Source organism: Arachis ipaensis, chromosome B3 (assembly GCF_059453495.1).
Source record: "Arachis ipaensis isolate K30076 ecotype BB chromosome B3, ASM5945349v1, whole genome shotgun sequence".
In the NCBI taxonomy this organism is placed as follows: domain Eukaryota; kingdom Viridiplantae; phylum Streptophyta; class Magnoliopsida; order Fabales; family Fabaceae; genus Arachis; species Arachis ipaensis.
The window spans coordinates 81451146-81472606 of record NC_142438.1 but is presented as its reverse complement, the minus strand read 5'-3'; the positions used below and the strand labels follow the sequence as shown (position 1 = coordinate 81472606).

Here is a 21461-nt window from a genome sequence, read left to right as displayed (position 1 = left end):
GGTATGAATAGTTAGCATGTCCCAAGTATAGGTTCATTAAGTCTATACTGAAACAGTTTAACTTTTCATATAATACCTAACCCTAGTCGCAACTCAAGTACTAACTAAGTTGCCCTAGTTCGTTCACTAGTCTCTGTCTGTTTTTCTGTCATTAAAATTTTACAGACTTTTTCCTCGATTTTTATCTTTTCTTTATCTTTTTATCTTTATTTTATCTTTGCCTCACTAAAATTTTCTTACCACTCCCAAAGTGTTTTATGAAGGTAATTATGAGATTCTGCACTTAAAGTTGTCTTTCTAAAGCTTTTACAAAAAAACTGTCTTTTCCGTATTATTTTATTATTTTTATTAAAATATTATTTTTAATTAAATATTATTATTTAATATTTTATTATTATTTATTATTTTATCATTAATTTTCGAAAATTAACTTACCTTTTACTTTTAACCTTTAAAATTCACTTTTTACCACCCGTAACTTTTAATATTTCTACTTTAACCACCCTAACTTTCAGAAATTACTAAATAACCCCTTAAACACCAAAATTTTTACTTTCTTGCCCTTTTAAGGATCTAAAGCCTGTTCTTCATTGTTCTTCATCACACTCAAAGTGTTCTTCATGTTCTTCATAAATTCTTCAGATTCTTTCTCTGTTTTAACCCATTTTTCAGTCTTTTCAGTAACCGATTTTTACTATAATTCATAATAAATTAGCAGCCACTAAAACCCCATCTTTTCTACATGATTTCAACACAAATTGAGCCTCAATTTAAGCTTAGGGTTTCGTTTTTCCAGCTGCCCCAAGAACATGAACTTTAAAGCTTGAATTTTATCAAATTTCATCAAAATTTCACCAAATTTTCACCAAGAATCAATCATATATGCAATCAATTTTTAGCACAGCCAATTTATACAATATTCACACAACTCAAACACAAATAATCAAGATTAATTTCGTGATACCCTACCTGGTTTTGCTGCTCCTAATTCAGGTAGACTTTCAGGTGGTCCTTTAGCACTTTTCCTCCTAAATCACATCATGAACAACTTTAAATCCAAAAACCTTCAACTAACCAAATCTCCCTCAGCATGTTAGGAAGTGATTTCTAACCTTATACTTGCTAGAAAGTCACGTTTCTTGGCCCTCAAGTCAAGTTAAGCAAGATTCCTAAGGTAGAACATCAAGAAAACACATGTTTAAACATGTTTCCTTGAAACCGAATCAAAAGAGAGATGGTGCAGCCAACTCACCTTGATTCCAGCCTTGATAAGTCATATGATCATTTAGAGAAAGAAGAGATGATCTTTTTGGTCGGATTGGAATTTTGATTTGAGTTTTAGTTCAGCAAAAATCAAGTTTGAAGATTTGGAACTAAGAACTTTTCTCTTTTTTTCTCTCTACCTATTTTCGGCCACAAAGTGAAAATGAGCCAGCCTTGGGGGTTTTGGGGGTGTAGGGTGAGTTGTGATTGGTTGGCTTGGAGGTGGATTAAAATAATATTAAAATATCTCAGGTGTATAACTACTAAAACTAGATGTATCGGAACACTTGTGAAAACATCTCTAAAAATTATTTTTTGAGCTACTAGCATAAATGACACTAGTAACATATTTATTATGAGAATAAGACATGTATAATGAGGCCTTAGCATTGCTAAAGTCATCAGAGAGTGCTGGTGCTAAGCTGCACCAGTAAACTGTGAACCCGGTTAAACCGATTTTCTATTTTTAACTAAAACTGACCAGGTAACCTTATAATATCATTCAAGAAGCTTCTAATACTAATATAATTATAATATAATCCTATTATCTCTCTTCTCTCATAAATCGAGTCCGGTTTGTCAAACTGAGACTATTTACGAAAAACCGAATCAAAACTCCTAACCGATACGGTTCAAAAACTAGGTTCTTCACGACCGAGTTATCGAGCTTGTCTCAGAAAAGGTTCTAACTTAAAGATAACATAATGACAATGAGGATTGAGATACTCGATGATATATCAAAGGTTTTCCCCTTACTGATTTTCCGGAGTTCTCTGTACTTTCGGAAAAGATCTCGCGTACTCGAAAACCGGGGTTGTTACATTCTACCCTCTTAAAAGAAAATTTTGCCCTCAAAATTTCAGTTACCTGAGAATAGAAACGGGTAATTAGCTTTCATCTTATCTTCCAGTTCCCAGGTGTGCTCTTCTTCTCCTCTTTGTCCCCAAGCTACTTTGACCAAGCGAACAGTTTTGTCTCTTAGGTGCTTATCACTTCTTTTTACGATCCGAACTGGTGACGGTTGATATGTCAAATCGTTTCGTAACTGTACTATCTCTGGTTGTAAAATGTGACTCTCGTCAGAAATATATTTCTTAAGTTGCGAGACATGAAAAACATTATGAAGGTTTGACAGATATGGAGGAAGGGCTACTTGATAAGCTACTAGACCGACTCTTTTAAGTATTTGGAAAGGTCCTATGTATCGAGGGTTAAGCTTTTTAGTCTTAAGGGCTCTACCTATTCCAGTAGTCGGGGTTACTTTAAGAAAGACATGGTCTCCCTCACTAAACTCTAAGGGTCTACATCTATTATCAGCATAGCTCTTTTGACGGCTCTGTGCTGTCTGGATCTTCTGGCGGATCCCCTTTATCTTCTCAGTAGTTTCTTGCACTATGTCTGGACCTAAGACACTAGCTTCTTCGTCGTCATTCCAACACAATGGTGTCTGACATCTTCTTCTGTAGAGAGCTTCATATGGTGCCATCCTAATACTTTGTTGGTAACTGTTGTTGTAGACGAACTCGACCAATGGCAAATACCTATCCCAACTACCTTGGTTATCCATCACACAAGATCTTAGCATGTCTTCCAATGTCTGGATTGTCCGCTCTGATTGTCCATCTGTCTGAGGATGGTATGCTGTACTCATATGCAATTCTGTTCCTAAAGATTTCTGGAAAGCTCTCCAGAATCTGGAAGTAAACCTCGGATCTTGATCTGAAACAATTGACAAAGGTATTCCGTGCAATCGTACGATTTCTTGAATATATATCCGTGCCAGCCTTTCTAATGTATTGTCAACTCGAATCGGAAGGAAGTGTGCTGATTTTGTCAACCTGTCCATAATTACCCAAATGGCACCGTGTCCTGTTGAGGTCCTTGGCAATCCCGTGACAAAATCCATAGTGATCTGCTCCCATTTCCATTGTGGTATTTCTAAGGGTTGCAAGGTTCCTGATGGTTTCTGGTGTTCCACCTTCACCTTCTGGCAAGTTAAACATTTTGAGACATAATCAGCTACCTCTTTCTTCAAGCCCGACCATCAGAACATTTGTTTCAAATCCTGATACATCTTTGTTACTCCAGGATGCATAGAAAATCTACTTTGATGAGCTTCTGCAAGAATCCTTTGCTGCAAATCTTCAGAGCTAGGCAGACAAATTCTGTTATTGTATCTCCAAAGACTGCTACGATCTAGTCTTACAGCTTTTGGTTCCTCTACTTTCATCCATCTCAGCATCGTCATCATTTCTGAGTCCTGTGCTTGTGCTTGCTGAATCCTAATCTTAAAATCTGGTGTTATATGTAATTGGGCCAAACGGACTCCACTTGACGTCTCAGTCATAGCCAACTTAAGGTCCTCAAATTCCGCGAGTAACTTTTCTTCCTTTATCATCATCCAAGAGATACTCGAATTCTTCCTGCTCAATGCGTCTGCCACCACGTTCGCTTTTCCTGGGTGATAACTTAACTTAAAATCATAGTCCTTTAGGAACTCCATCCACCTTCATTGTCGCATATTAAGATCCTTCTTGTCAAAGATATACTTTAAACCTTTGTGGTCATAGAAAACTTCTAGTTGAGCGCCATACAAATAGTGTCTCCAGATCTTCAGAGCAAACACTACTGCAGCCAACTCCAAGTCATGCGTCGGATAATTTCGTTCATGAGGTCTCAGCTGCCGGGAAGCATAAGCCACCACATTTTTGTCTTGCATCAGCACACATCTAAGTCCTTTATGAGAGGCGTCACAGTATACTTCAAAAGGTTTCTACGGGTTGGGTAGTACTAATACAGTTGTAGTTGTTAACTTTTCCTTAAGCATCTTGAAACTTCTATCACACTTAGTCGTCCAAACAAACGGAACTTCCTTTCGTGTAAGGTAAGTCAAAGGTAAGGCTATCTGTGAAATCCCTTTAAGAAACCTCCGGTAATATCCAGCAAGTCCGAGAAAACTCTGAACTTCTGTAACGGTCGTAGGTGGTTCCCATTGCACTACTGCTTCAATTTTTTAAGGATGCACTGAAATTCTTCCCTGTGATATAACATGTCCCAAAAATTCCACCTTCTCTGTCCAGAACTCGCACTTTGATAGTTTAGCATATAACTTCTGAGTCCTTAGTATCTGTAATACAGTCCTTAGATACTCTTCATGCTCTCTTTCTGTCTTCGAATAGATGAGAATATCGTCTATAAAAACTACTACGAACTGATAAAGGTACGGACGGAAAATACGATTCATGTAATCCATGAAAATCGCAGGAGCATTATTTAGTCCAAACGACATAACTGTATACTCATAGTGACCATATCGAGTTCTAAATGCAGTCTTCGGTATATCTGACTCTTTCACTCGAATCTGGTGATAGCCCAATTGCAAATCAATCTTCGAGAACACAGTTGCACCTTTTAACTGATCCATCAAATCATCTATTCGTGGAAGTGGATATCTGTTCTTGATAATGACTTTATTTAGCTGTCGGTAATCTACGCAAAGTCTCATTCCACCATCCTTCTTCTTTACTAGCAACACCGGAGCTCCCCAAGGTAATGCACTGGGATAAATAAATTTCTTTCCAAGTAGCTCATCCAATTGCTTCTTCAACTCTGTAAGTTTCAGTGGTGACATCCGGTACGGTGCTATGGAAATTGCTCCGGTTCCAGGTACAAGTTCAATGCGGAATTCTATCTCTCGCTGAGGAGGAAACTCAGGTATGTCGTCTGGGAAAACATCAGGAAATTCCTTCACCACTCGGATTCATTCTAAGCTTAGTTCACTATTATTCGAGCTAGCCGCTAACAGAACGTACCCCTCACAATCACTCTCGTCTAATGTAACTCTTACAGAATTCAGATATAAAGTATGAGACAGAAATGGTTTAATATCTAAACTATCAGAAGGAATAACAGCAGTTCTTTCATAGCAATCAAGGAAAACATGATACTTAGATAACCAATATAACCCTAGAATAACTTCTAAACCACATAGAGGCTACTAGATTAGATCATGTATAAAAGTTCTGTTCCTAATAGTGAATGGTACTTGCAGGCACACTAAACTAGTCAAAGCATTTTGGGATGCAGGTGTATGGACAATCAGATCAAAGTTCAACTCAGAGAAATCTAGTCCCAACTCATGAGCAACAGTTAAAGAAACAAAGGAATGTGATGCACCCGAGTCATACAGTACAGTTAGGAATCGATTCTTGATGTAACACTGACCTTGGATCAGGGCGTCTAATTGCATAGCATCATTAGCGGTCATGACAAACACTCGACCTTGTTGCTGGGTTCGCGCTGGATTCCGAGTAAACCTCTTCGCGCAATTCTTAGCCATATGTCCTGGTTCATTACAAATATAACACTTGGATGTCCCAAACAAGCAGGGTCTATTACCATGATCTTTCCTACACTGCCTACATGCTGTATTCACCTGTGCCTGTTGGGGTCATTTACCATTATCCTGCCTTGGTCTACCTCCGTTTCCACCCGTAGGGCGAGCAGGAACGTTACCAGCTTGTGGATTCTTTTGCTGTGGCACACCAGGTGTCTTGGAGTTTGTCCTACGTGGTTGCCAGTGATAACTATTGTAGTTCCTTGGTGGAAATCCTTGACGACTTGCTTTAGAGGCACTTACCTTCTTAGCACATTCTTCCACTAACTTACACTTATTAACCAACTCAGCAAAATTTCGTATCTCCAATGGAACTACTGAACTCATCAGATCCTCACGAAGGCCCCCTTCGAACTTCAAACACTTCCATTCTTCAAAATCAGTAGGATTCCCTTGGCAGATCTTGGAGAAACGGCACATGTCATCAAACTTACGGGCATATTCTGCAACAGTTGTGTTACCCTGTTTCAGCTGCATAAGTTCCATCTTCTTAGCGTCACGAGCTGCCCTCGGAAAATACTTCTTATAAAATTCATCCTTAAAAGTATTCCAAGGAATATTGCCTTCATCTTGTTGCAACAGTCGCTGTATCTCCTGCCACCAATGCTCAGCTTCTCCTTCCAGCATATAAGTAGCAAACTCCACGTGTTGGCCTTCCGGAACATGCTGCGCTCGCAGTGATCATTCGATAGCTCGAAACCAGTTGTCAGCATCAGTCGCAAAAAGTATACCTTTAAACTTAGGTGGTTTAACCTTCAAAAAAGTCGCAAAGGTCATAGGTCTTTCGAGATGCCCCAAGTTATTCTCATCATTTCCACTATCTTCCCCATGCTCATTCTCATTCCCGTTTCTCACTCCAAGACGATCAACAACCCTAGCCGCTGCTACTGCAGCCTCACGCACTGCCTCAGCCACAACGTTCATGGTAGTCATAAACGTCTCCTATTCCCTCTCGTAGTTAACATTAGGAATTCCTTCCCGTACGCCTCGTCTCCGTGAACCCATCGTGGTCCCGTTCACACCAAACAATCATTATTAAGGTGATCAGTCTTAACACTTCAAGTCAAGTGTGAACATTCCCAGAACGAAAACACAGAGACAATCATGCAACACATATCACATAGATATCCTATAAGCATGAGACACACAACAGAGTATGCAATGAAGCATAGTCAGTCCACTCCCCAGGCTCTATTGGGAACGAACTGCTCTGATACCAAATTGTAACGACCCAACTCCCAGTATGCCATGGTCATACAAGAAGCTAAGTGTTACTAACTTGTCCTTCCTAACTATTATCTATTATTTAACATATAAGCATGTGCCTTGTTAGAACGTTCCCAATTTTACGAGTAACTTTTTTTTTTAATATATCGTTGCGGATAACAAGGTAAAATAAATAGGCATACATTGAGAGAAGTAGAAAGGAAGCATAAATAAAGAAAGAAACACAACTAATAATATACATCATGTACACTATAACAAAACATGTAGCGTTTACACAAGATCAAGTCAGTTTACATCCTCGTCATCCTACGCAGCTAATATATACACGAAACTCCCAGGGCCTGGCCCATACAAAAAGCCGCTAAACTGGCACCCAGGCTAGCCTAACCACTATATAGCTCCTAGCTCTCGGGTGTACTAACACAAGTGAGAGACTAACTATCAGATAATGTCAGACTAGAGTGTCATCAAAAGAATGCCCCTTCCACAGTCAAACTATATCTACACGTGGCCGTTCGGAGAATCGCCGTGAGGCTCGTCCATCTCCTCATCCTGCTCTATCTCTATCTCAGGATCCTCCTCCTCCTCATCGTCTGCAGCTACAGTTATACCCTCAGATCCACCAGAAACACTGCTGTCACTATGTACAAAACCATTCGCGAGCACAGGTCCGTTCGCGTATATAGGAGCTGTCCCACCGTCCGGTAGTACCAGCTCATCAGGCTGTGGAAAGTCGGGGATCGGCTCAGCGGGAAAATCCCACTCTGGTGGTATCACAGGTACGTAGTCACTAGATAACTGAGGCTCATCAGGAATGATAGGCTCAGGTACTGCCTCATTCAAAGGTTGAGCTGGTATAGGGTGTCCGGGATTATCAGGAAAAGGATGCCCAGGTGCGTCAGGATGTAACCAGGATATGGGAAAGTCGTAAGGAGCATCGGGGTCAAAATGCGGGCTAGACAGAGGATCTTGAAAAGCTTGATTAGGTAATGCATATCGTCTAATACGAGGCTCTAAACCCATAATGAAGTAACTGTGATGTACCGGATCCTCGTAGACGTAAGGGTCCACGAACTCATAGAAGATCACGCCCGTCTCCATCTGAGGGGGAGGAAGGGAGAGAAAGGGTAAGAACTGGGGAGTTCTTAGTAGGGTCAGGGTTATTAGTTACATTCATTTATTCGATTCCGATTAGCAGATGGATATTAGAATACAGTAAAGTAGTAAACAGTAGTTAAAACTAGATAGGAAAGACAGAAAACAGAACACAAACAGAAGAACACAAGGAAATAGAGCACAGACATAACACTCAAGCAGACAAACATAAAGAAATAGTTCACACACAAGAAGGAAAGCAACAAAGAATGATGCACAGACAAGAATGATGCATGTCTAGCCCTAGTACAGGCCATGAGCTCATGTGTCGGTTAGCACCTGCATTCCCGACATTTATCCGGTCACGAGTTCACGATTTCCCGGATACGATCTTCCGTTCAAATAAATGCGCATATAATTATTAGCAGCTCTATTGAGACAGCCTCTGCTTACTACTCGCAGGAAATATACTCTTGGGAACAGAAAATTGCTGTAGGTATCCTAGTTTCCCTACAGAAACTCTTGGGTTGCTTTAAGCAACAGATAATAAATATTATCTCTTGGGTTGCATTAAGCAAAAAATAAGCAAACAATATCTCTTGGGTTGCCTCAAGCAACAATTAACCTCAAGCAAAAATATCTCTTCGGTATGAATAGTTAGCATGTCCTAAGTATAAGTTCATTAAGTCTATACTGAAACAGTTTTACTTTTCATACAATATCTAACCCTAGTCACAAGTCAAGTACTAACTAAGTTGCCCTAGTTCGTTCACTAGTCTCTGTCTGGTTTTCTGTCATTAAAACTTTACAGACTTTTTCTTCGATTTTTATCTTTTCTTTATCTTTTTATCTTTCTTTTATCTTTGCCTCACTAAAATGTTCTTATCACTCCCTAATTGTTTTACGAAGGTAATTATGAGATTCTGCACTTAAAGTTGTCTTTCTAAAACTTTTACAGAAAACTGTCTTTTTCGTATTATTTTATTATTTTTATTAAAATATTATTTTTAATTAAATATTATTATTTAATATTTTACTATTATTTATTATTTTATCATTAATTTTCGAAAATTAACTTACCTTTTACTTTTAACCTCTAAAATTAACTTTTTACCACCCGTAACTTTTAATATTTCTACTTTAACCACCATAACTTTCAGAAATTACTAAATAACCCCTTAAACACCAAAATTTTTACTTCCTTGCCCTTTTAAGGATCTAAAGCCTGTTCTTCATTGTTCTTCATCACACTCAAAGTGTTCTTCATGTTCTTCATAAATTCTTCAGATTCTTTCTCTATTTTTACCCGTTTTTCAGTCTTTTCAGCAACCGATTTTTACTATAATTCATAATAAATTAGCAGCCAATAAAACCCCATCTTTTCTACATGATTTCAACACAAATTGAACCTCAATTTAAGCTTAGGGTTTCGTTTTTCCAGCTGTTCCAAGAACATGAACTTTAAAGCTTGAATTTCATCAAATTTCATCAAAATTTCACCAAATTTTCACCAAGAATCAATCATATATGCAACCAATTTTTAGCACAGCCAATTTATACAACATTCACACAACTCAAACATAAATAATCAAGATTAATTTCGTGACACCCTACCTGGTTTTGCTGCTCCTAATTCAGGTAGACTTTCAGGTGGTCCTTTAGCACTTTTTCCTCCTAAATCACATCAAGATCAACTTTAAATTCAAAAACCCTCAGCATGTTAGGAAGTGATTTATAATCTTAGACTTGCTGGAAAGTCACGTTTCTTGGCCCTCAAGTCAAGTTAAGCATGATTCCTAAGGTAGAACATCAAGAAAACACATGTTTAAACATGTTTCCTTGAAACCGAATCAAAAGAGAGATGGTGCAGCTAACTCACCTTGATTCCAGCCTTGATAAGTGATATGATCATGTAGAGAAAGAAGAGAGGATCATTTTGGTCGGATTGGAATTTTGATTTGAGTTTTAGTTCAGCAGAAATCAAGCTTTGAAGATTTGGAACTAAGAACTTTTCTCTCTTTTTCTCTCTACCTATTTTCGGCCACAAAGTGAAAATGAGCCAGCTTTGGGGGTTTTGGGGGTGTAGGGTGAGTTGTGATTGGTTGGCTTGGAGGTGGATTAAAATAATATTAAAATATCTCAGGTGTATAGCTACTAAAACTAGATGTATCGGAACACTTCTGAAAACATCTCTAAAAATTATTTTCTGAGCTACTAGCATAAATGACAATAGTAATATATTTATTATGATAATAAGACATGTATAATGAGGCCTTAGCATTACTAAAGTCATCAGAGAGTGCTGGTGCTAAGTTGCACCAGTAAACTGTGAACCCGGTTAAACCGATTTTTCTATTTTTAACTAAAACTGACCAGGTAACCTTATAATATCATTCAAGAAGCTTCTAATAATAATATAATGATAATATCACCCTATTATCTCTCTTCTCTCATAAATCGAGTCCGGTTTGTCAAACTGAGACTATTTACGAAAAACCGAATCAAAACTCCTAACCGATACGGTTCAAAAACTAGGTTCTTCGCGACCGCGTTATCGAGCTTGTCTCGGAAAAGGTTCTAACTTAAAGATAACATAATGACAATGAGGATTGAGATACTTGAGGTTATATCAAAGGTTTTTCCCTTACTGATCTTCCGGAGTTCTCCGTACTTTCAGAAAAGATCTCGCGTACTCGAAAACCGGGGTTGTTACATCAATTACCTTGGAAAAGGGGTTGAATGCAAAATGGGTTTCATGGGAACCTTGGAAAAGGAAACATGAAATCATGCTAGAAATTCCTTCTCACACTTGAGTAGGATCTGGGTTTTGGTGTTTGGATATGGTGACATAAAATCCTCCCTCTACTTGGACCTATGATGATGTGTGGTATAATCAGGGACCAAGCATATCTCTCTTCATGAGCAATTAGACTAAGGAATTAGCTATTGATCAAGATATGAGAGATTGAGTCACCAAGGAATTTGGGCTCAATCAATCATGATTGCCAAGAAGTCAATGAGTTGCATGATTGAAGAGGATATGAGCTGGATTTAATCCAAAGAGACAACATCTCCTGATCTCAATCAATTTCCTTATTCTTATCTTTCACTTTCTTTATAGCTTTCTTTACATTCTGCAATTCCCCATTCCCATTTACAATTAAGTCATTTAAGTTTCTGCTCTTTACCTTCTTGCCATTTCCAATTCTGTCATTTACTGCTTTCCTTTACTTTTAAGTCATTTATATTTCTGCACATTTACAATTCTGCAATTATAATCTATTCTACTTAGCTTGACTAATTCACCAATTGATTAAAATTGCTCAAATCTACCAATCTCTGTGGATACGATCCCACTCCACTATGGGTTATTACTTGACGATAATTTTGGTGCGCTTGCCAAAAGAACGGATTCACCATTTTTATATGGGGAGTGAATTTGGCTCATCAAGTTTTATGGCACCGTTGCCGGGGATTGGTTTGAATTTGACAATGATTAAATTGATTGGAGAGCTAGATTAAGCATTTTTTATTACCTTGTTATTTTCTTTTTAGCTCTTTATTTTTCTGTCCACTCTATTTTCTTTGTTTTTACTTTGATTATTTTAGTTATTCATTATTCATATTTCCATTCTTCTAACTGTTTGATTAATTGCATTAACCAAGTTAACCACTAATCTTAACTATAGTGATTCTTCACTTGTCCTCTACTTGCTGTTTGTTGAATGTATGACAGGTAGAAGGGGAAAAACTTCATCCTCTTTTGATAGTGAAACTGAGAAGACCTTTCTTAGATTAAGGAGGGAAGCAAGAGGCAAAGGCATAGTTGGAGAGGAACCAGTAGAGGAAGATCCGAGAACCACCACGGATGATGAAGTGCAAGACAATGTTGGGGGAGATGCTGGAAATCATGATGGGCAAGAGAGGAGAGTCTTAGGCTCCTATATCAACCTAAATCTAGGAAACTGTGGCAGTAGCATCCTCAAACCAACAATCCATGATAACAACTTTGAGTTGAAACCTCAACTCATCACACTTGTCCAGAATAACGGTTCATATGGAGGAGGAGCCTAGGAGGACCCAAACTAACATCTCACTACATTCTTGAGGATTTGTGACACTGTAAAGTCCAATGGTGTACACCCTGACACCTACAAGCTACTTTTGTTCCCTTTCTCACTCAGAGATAAGGCAGCAAAGTGGTTGGAAGCATTCCCCAAGGAGAGCTTAACCATATGGGATGATGTTATAAACAAAATTCTAGCAAGATTTTACCATCCACAGAGAGTCAACAGGCTAAGTACTGAGGTGCAAACTTTCAGACAGTAAGATGGTGAAACACTTTATGAGGCCTGGGAGAGGTTCAAAGATTTGACAAGGAAATGCCCACCGGATATGTTCAATAAGTGGGTGCAACTACACATCTTCTATGAAGGGCTGACATATGAGTCAAAGCAAGTAGTAGATCATTCTTCTGGAGGCTCACACAACAAGACGAAAACCATTGAAGAAGCCATAGATGTCAGAGAGACTGTTGCTGAGAATGAGTACTTCTATGCTTTAGACAGAACTCAAAAGAGAAGAGTAATGAAGCTCAATTCAATGGATGTCTTGCTGGCCCAAAACAAACTTATCACTGCACAACTAGCAGCCTTGACCAAGAAGATGGAGAGTAATCAAGTCTCAGCCATTCAAGCCCAAGCCCCCCAACAGGAAGGAAATGCACCAGAAGTTGAATGTGAATGGGAGCAAGCCAACTATGTGAACAATTCTAGACCACCATATGATCCAAACTCCAAGACATACAACGGAGGTTGGAAGAACCACCCAAATTTTGGGTGGGGGAACCAACAAAGCCACAATCAAGATCATACCAAGCCATACCAAGCCAATCAATACCACAATTACAATCCCAACCATCAATCAAGCAATAATAGATCCTACCATAATGCAAAAAATACATCATATCATTCTACTCAACAAATACACAACAACCACCATCAAGACACATCAACCTCAACCATGCAACCAAGTGAGATCAAAAGCAACTTTGAGAGAGTAGAAGCTGCAATAGCACAACTGTCATCACAGCTGACAGGAGCTATTTCCACTCTTTTGGAGAGACAAACACAAGCTGATAAGAGGATAGATGCCAACCATGAAGAGTACAGATCAAATCTGAAGAATCAAGGCGTAGCTATTTCAAAATTGGAAGCACAATTAGGAATTCTATCCAAGAAAATTCCTATGTCTACACATACCTTTTCCAATGATACCATGGCTAACCCAAGAGGGGAATGCAAGGCCATCACACTTAGAAGCAGAAAATTTGTAGAAGAAGCAACCCCAAGCCAGAGCAACCAAGAAAAAAGAGTTGCAGAAAAGCCTGAAAACAAGAATGAAGAGGAGACTGATAAACCCCAATTTTGTGGTTTATATTGTGTAGAATTTGAGGGGTTTTGTCAATATTTTTCACACTTATTCACAAGAATTACATGGTTTTGTGTTCTCTTCCTAATATTGCTTCATGATGGAAAACATGCTTCTTTTGCCTTAGAATTGCTATATTTTGATCCTCTTTTATTACCATTCGATGTCGTGACATGTTTGTTGAGTGATTTCAGAATTTATAGGGCAAGAATGGCCTAGAAGAGAGAAAGAAAGAATGCACAAGTGGAAGGAACATGAAGATTTGGATTTTGGGAATCTCAGCATGGGCGCGCACGCGCACCTCGCGCGCACGCGTGGGTTTGGGCAGCTGGAAGTGGCGCGCGAAGATTGGCGCATCCGCGCGGATTAGAGAAATCCACACCGACACGCACGCGTACATGGCGTGACCAACTTATCCCAAGAGTTCAGGCTGTCTTTGGGTTGAGAATCCAACCATAATCTAGCTCTGTCTCTTACAGTAAAAGGGAAAAGCATGAGCCTGTAGACTTCAGGATCTACTGCATTAGTCTTAACAGTATCACATATCTGCAAGAATTCAGTTAAGAACTGAAAAGGATCTTCAGATGGAAGTCCATGAAACTTGCAGTTTTGCTGCATCAGAGAAACTAATTGAGGTTTCAGCTCAAAGTTGTTTGCTCCAATGGCAGGGATGGAGATGCTTCTTCCATGTAAATTGGAATTAGGTGCAGTGAAGTCACCAAGCATCTTCCTTATATTATTATTATTTTCGGCTGCCATCTCCTCTTCCTGTTCGAAAATTTCTGAAAGGTTATCTCTGGATTGTTGTATTTTAGCTTCTCTTAGTTTCCTTTTCAGAGTCCTTTCAGGTTCTGGATCTGCTTCCACAAGAATGTTCTTGTCCTTGCTCCTGCTCATATGACAAAGAAGAGGGCACAGAAAAATAATAATAATAGAAATCCTTTATACCACAGTATAGGGATTCCTTTGTGAGTGAAAGAAAAGAGGGAGATAAAGAATGTAATGGAATGGAAGAAACACAACTGTGAGGAGGGTAGAGATGTGAGATGAGATGTTAGTAGATGAATAAATAAATAGAATGAGATGAGAGAGGGAGAATTTTCGAAAAATATTTTTGAAAAAGAGTTAGTGATTTTCGAAAATGGTTTTCGAAAAATGTTAGTATTTTTCGAAAATTTTTAAAATCAAAAATAAAAATAAGAATAATTAGTTAATTAACAAGAAATTTTTGAAAAAGAGGGAAGATATTTTCGAAAATTAGAGAGTTAGTTAGGTAGTTTTGAAAAAGTTAAGAAACAAACAAAAAGTTAGTTAGTTAGTTGAAACAAATTTTGAAAAGATAAGAAGTTAGGAGGTTAGAAAAGATATTTTGAAACCAACTTTTTGAAAAAGATAAGATGAGAAGATATTTTTGAAAAGATATGATAGAAATTAGTTTTTGAAAAAAGATTTGATTTTTAAAATCACAATTAATGACTTGATTCATAAGAAATCACAAGATATGATTCTAGAACTTAAAGTTTGAATCTTTCTTAACAAGCAAGTAACAAACTTCAAATTTTTGAATCAAAACATTAATTGATTATGTTATTTTCGAAAATTTGATATAAAAATAAGAAAAAGATTTTTGAAAAATATTTTTGAAATTTTCGAAAATAACTAAGAATTTTGAAAAAGATTTGATTTTTGAAAAAGATTTTGAAAAAGATAAGATTTTCAAATTGAAAATTTGATTTGACTCATGAGAAACAATTTGATTTTAAAAATTTTTGAAAAAGTCAATCCAAATTTTCGAATTTGATGAGAGAAAATGGGAAAGATATTTTTTTGATTTTTTGAAATTTTTATGATGAGAGAGAAAAACAGGAAAAATGATGCAATGCATGAAAGTTATGTATCAAAACAATGAATGCATGCAAGAATGCTATGAATGTCAAGATGAACACCAAGAACACTTTGAATGTCAAGATGAACATCATAGACACAATTTTGAAAAATTTTTAATGCAAAGAAAACATGCAAGACACCAAACTTAGAATTCTTTAATGCTTATGCACTAAGAATTCAAGAATGCATATGAAAAACACCATACAACACAAAACAAAAAATCATCAAGATCAAACAAGAAGACTTACCAAGAACAACTTGAAGATCATGAAGAACACTATGAATGCATGAAATTTTCGACAAATGCAAGATGCACATGCAAATGACACCAAACTTATGATATGACTCATGACTCAAACAAGAAACACAAAAAATGTTTTTGATTTTTATGATTTTCTAATTTTTTTTGGATTTTTTTCGAAAATTATATGAAAAATAAAGAATAAGGATTCCAAAATTTTTAACATGAATTCCAGGAATCTTGCATTCTTAGTCTAAAGCTTCAGTCCAGGAATTAGACATGGCTCACTAGCCAGCCAAGCTTTCAATGAAAGCTCCGGTCCAAAACACTAGACATGGCCAATGGCCAGCCAAGCTTCAGCATGTAACATAAGAGAATATATTGCTCATTACTTATCGAAGTAACTTGCCTCTATGCTGATGGTTTGGAAGTCTCAATCCAAAAGAATTTAGACATGGCTTTACAGCCAGCCAGGCTTCACATGCTTCATGAAACACTAGAATTCATTCTTTAAAAATTTTGAATAAAATATTTTTTTTTCAAAAATAAAAGAAAAATTTTTGAAAGATTTTTGAAAAATTTTTGAAAAGAAAATAAAAAGAAAATTACCTAATCTGAGCAATAGGATGAACCGTCAGTTGTCCATACTCGAACAATCCCCGGCAACGGCGCCAAAAACTTGGTACGCGGAATCGTGATTACACTTTAATTATGTAAAGTTCATTGCTCTTTCTTTCCCTGGAAATGGCGCCAAAAACATGATGCCAAAACCACGGTTCACAACTCCGTGTAACTGACCAGCAAGTGCACTGGGTCATCCAAGTAATACCTTACGTGAGTAAGGGTCGAATCCCACGAAGATTGTTGGTATGAAGCAAGCTATGGTCACCTTGCAAATCTCAGTTAGGTAGATATAAATTGATAATGGTGTTTTCGAATTTAATATAATAAAATAGGGATAGAAATACTTATGTAATTCGTTGGTAGGAATTTCAGATAAGCGAATGGAGATGCTCTCATTCCTCTGAACCTCTGCTTTCCTGCTATCTTCATCCAATCAGTCTTACTCCTTTCCATGGCTGGCTTTATGTGATACATCACCACTGTCAATGGCTACTTTCGGTCATCTCTCGGGAAAATGATCCAATGCCCTCTCACGACACGGCTAATTGTCTGGAGGCATCACCCTTGTCAATGGCTTCATCTTATCCTCTCATTGAAAATGGTCAACGCACCCTGTCACGGCACGACTATTCATCTGTCGGTTCTCGATCATGCTGGAATAGGATTTACTATCCTTTTGCGTCTGTCACTAACGCCCTGCAATTGCGAGTTTGGAGCTCGTCACAGTCATTCATTCATTGAATCCTACTCGGAATACCATAGACAAGGTTTAGACTTTCTGGATTCTCTTGAATGCCGCCATCATTCTAGCTTATGCCACGAAGATTCTGATTAAGAGATCTAAGAGATACTCATTCAGTCGAAGGTAGAACGGGAGTGGTTGTCAGGCACGCGTTCATAGGGAATGATGATGATTGTCACGTTCATCACATTCAGGTTGAAGTGCGAATGAATATCTTAGAAGCGAAATAAGATGAATTGAATAGAAAACAGTAGTACTTTGCATTAATCTTTGAGGAACAGCAGAGCTCCACACCTTAATCTATGGAGTGTAGAAACTCTACCATTAAAAATACATAAGTGAAAGGTCCAGGCATGGCTGAATAGCCAGCCCCTCTGATCTAAGAACCAGGCATCCAACGATTGTCAAAAAGACGTCTAATACAATAGTGAAAGGTCCTATTTATAATAAACTAGCTACGAGGGTTTACATGAGTAAGTAATTGATGCATAAATCCACTTCCGGGGCCAACTTAGTGTGTGCTTGGGCTGAGGTTGAGTGTTGCACGTGTAGAGGTCCTTCTTGGAGTTGAACGCCAGTTTTTGTGCCAGTTTGGGCGTTCAACTCTGGTTTTGGCTCCTTTTTGGCGCTGGACGCCAGATTTGGGCAGAAAGCTGGCGTTGAACGCCAGTTTACGTCGTCTATTATTGGCCAAAGTATGGACTATTATATATTGCTGGAAAGCCCTGGAGGTCTACTTTCCAACGCAATTGGAAGCGCGCCATTTCGAGTTCTATAGCTCCAGAAAATCCACTTTGAGTGCAGGGAGGTCAGAATCCAACAGCATCAGCAGTTCTTCTTCAACCTCTGAATCTGATTTCTACTCAAGTCCCTCAATTTCAGCCAGAAAATACCTGAAATCACAGAAAAACACACAAACTCATAGTAAAGTCCAGAAATGTGAATTTAACATAAAAACTAATGTAAACATCCCTAAAAGTAACTAGATCCTACTAAAAACATACTAAAAACAATGTCAAAAAGCATATAAATTATCCGCTCATCAAAGTCCCACCCCAAGTTGCTCAACTTGAAGGCCCTCCTAGAATTTGTGGTTTGTGCTCTAGCACCACACATTACACCGATCAATGTCATCAAATTCAAGAGGAGCATGCCCTTGCCATGGCCAATGTGAATTACAACAACCGTCCGCCCTATCCTTCTCAAGGCCAAAACAACTACTCTCATAGTAGTAATCAAAATCAAGGGTGGAGGGATAACGCCCAAGGGAGCAATCAAAACCAAAAATGGAATAACTCTTCTTCTCATTATAACAACAACCAATCTTCATCTCAATACCACCATAACAACAACAATCACCAAGCCAACCAAAATCACTATAACCAAAACCAAAACAACTACACCAAATACTAAGCACCGCACCATAGACAACAATCCAACCAAACCTCTTCATCTTCCACCAATCAAGTTGATGAGCTTAGAGCCACTATAGAGAAACGGGACGAGAGCAACAAGGCTCAATTCGATGCCTTAGGCGCTCAATTGGCCAATCTCACCGACATGATTTCAAAGATGTCCATGTCCTCCTCCAACAATAACACCAACCAACCCTCAAGCTCCTCTAACCTTCCATCCCAACCCCTTCCAAACCCCAAGGGCGGTCTCAACGAAATCACTCTACGGTCGGGGACTACATTGGAGGAAATACCTCCTAGGGTCATGGAAGACTGGTTTTGTCACATGTACAAACCCCAATAAGAATTAACCGGAGTATTTGGACTCCAGGTCATCTCACAAGGAATTGCAATGAAATGCTCAATTATTAGCTATGAGGATGCAAGGGGTTTGATTTGATATTTGACAAGAAAACATAAATGGCAAGAAAAGTAAATGAACAATTAACTAAATAAAAGAAATAGAAAGAACTCTTGGCTAGACATAGGTAAATTGAGATCACCATCCTTGTCTACATACCATATATTGACAATTATCAGAGGCCAACCTATTAACTCTACTTCCAAAGCCTTAAGTACGTAATATCTACTCCTAGGCTTGAAGTACGTCAAATAGGTTTGATCACATCAACCTATAAGTCCCAACCTACCTACTAATTAGATTAGTAGTGTGTTGGCGTCAATAAGTATCAAATTGATCACCAAGGGTTCTCAAATCACCAATTCAATGAGATCCAATGACTCAAGGTCACTCAATTCCCTTAGCCTAGGCCAAGAGTAAAGAAAACTACTCAAAAACTAGTAGAAATATTTTATCAAACACTTAGTGTGCAAGAAAAGTAAACATCGTAAAATGCAAGAATTAAAAGAACCCATAACTATCATGAACAAGAAATCAATAATAACAATCAAGATCAACATAAAAGAGACATGGAACATAAATTTGCATTAAAGAAAATTAAGATCCAACAAGGGTTCATAAGCATAAAAGTAACAAAATGAAGGAAATGAACAAGTAAAACTAAAAGAGCAAAGATGTAATACAAGAAATTAAGAAGGAAAACTAAATCAAAACAAGAATTGAAAGAGAAAATTGAGAGTGATTAACCTAAACTACCCTAAATTCTAGAGAAATGAGAGAGCTTCTCTCTCTAGAATTCTACCCTAAAACATGATGAAAACTAAACTATGACTACTTGCTTCATTCCCCCCTCAATCCTTGGGTTCAATAGCATCAGAAATGAGTTGGATTGGGCCCAAAATGAGCTAGAAATCGCTGGCCACGTTTTCTCTTTAGTGGATCGACGTGCTCCACCGTCGCACACGCGTACATGGCGCGTGCGCGCCCCTATGCGTCAGGCAACATATGGCAAATTTTATATTATTTCGAAGCCCCGGATGTTAGGTTTCTAACAAAACTAGAACTGCCTCATTTAGATCTTTGTAGCTCAAGTTATGGTCGATTGAGTTCGAAGAGGTCAGACTTGATAGCTTTATGGTCCTTCATTTCTTCATGAGTTCTCCCACTTCACATGCTTTTCTCCTCACTTCTTCCATCCAATACTTGCCTTATGGACCTGAAATCACTCAACAAATATATCAAGGCATCGAATGGAATTAAAGTGAATTAAAATCACCAATTTTAGGGCCTAAAAAGCATGTTTTCACATTTAAGCACAAATAAAGGGAGAATTGCAAAACCATGCTATTTCATTAAATAAATGTGAGAAAAGGTGATAAAATCCCCCAAATTAAGTACAAGATAAACCACAAAATTGGGATTTATCAAATCTCCCCACACTTAAACCAAGCATGTCCTCATACTAAGAATAAAGAAAGACAAGAAAAGGGGTATGAACATTTATTCAATGCAAATAAACTATATGCACCTATCTATATGAATACAACTAAATGCAAAATGATTCTACCTACTTGGTCAAAAATAAATCAATCTCCAAGAACATATATAAGCAAGTAGGGAAAAGGTCATATGACGACTCACAAACTCTACCAATTCAAATATCAAATTGAAGTTCAAATAGACTTGCAAGAAGAAAGCTCATGAAAGACGGGAACAAGGAATTGAGCATCAAACCCTCACCGGATGTGTATCCGCTCTAGTCCCTCTAGTGTATAGGGTCGATTCACTTAATTCTCTTCTACTCATGCTTTCTAAGATTTGTTTTTCATCTAACAATCAACAATTATTCAATGCATGCATACATTCATCATGAGGACTTATTCATAGGTTGTAATGGGGCTAAGGTCAAGGTAGGATGCATATGGTCAAGTGAGCTTGAAATTTGAATCTTTGATTAGTCTAAGCTCTCACCAAACACATATAACAACCTATACAATTCTAATTCAATGCCTAGCTACCCATGATTCCCACTTTTTCACATACTCATGCATTCTCTTTAATTAACATTCCATATGCATTAATTTTTATTGAACTTTACTTTGGGGCATTTTTGTCCCCTTTTTATTGCATTTTTTTGTTTTATATATATATATATATATATTTCTACACACATCTTTTTTTTTTCAAAAGTATATACAAACGTATCAATGCATATGGTTTTACATATGGTGCATGAATATGTACCCAATTCTCAATATTTTTAACAAAAATAAAAATTACACTTTTACCTCAACCAATGTCCCATGTTTCCCATACCCAAATGTTACACACCCTCACTAGCCTAAGCTAATCAAAGATCCAAATTAAGGGATATTTATTGTTTTTCACTTAGGGGTAATGATGTGCTAACATTAAGAACAAAAGGGATTAAATATGCTCAAAATTGGCTAACAATGGTTGATGAAAGGTAGGCTATTTGGGTAAGTGAGCTAAATGAAATGATGGCCTCAATCATATAAATGCATGTATACATGGAATAATGGACATAAAGAATCAAACAAGTCAAAGATTACAATCATAGAAAGAGAATAATGCACACAAGAATGGAAATAAGTGGTTATATGATGTAACCACACAATTGGGCTCAAAACTCACAGGCTTGTGTTCTTAGCTCAAAAACTATGTTCCAAAATACATTCTTCAAGCAAGTTCAACAAGAAAATTTTTTCAAATTGGTAGGG

General features: G+C 37.7%; 1 non-coding gene across 1 annotated transcript; it reads right to left on the bottom strand.

The window, feature by feature from the left end:
- Positions 1–12274: 12274 nt before the first annotated feature.
- LOC148571322 (small nucleolar RNA R71) lies at positions 12275–12381 on the bottom strand. Its single transcript, XR_015908074.1, has one exon. It is a non-coding gene; the product is annotated as a small nucleolar RNA R71 (small nucleolar RNA).
- Between the last annotated feature and the right edge of the window lie 9080 nt (positions 12382–21461).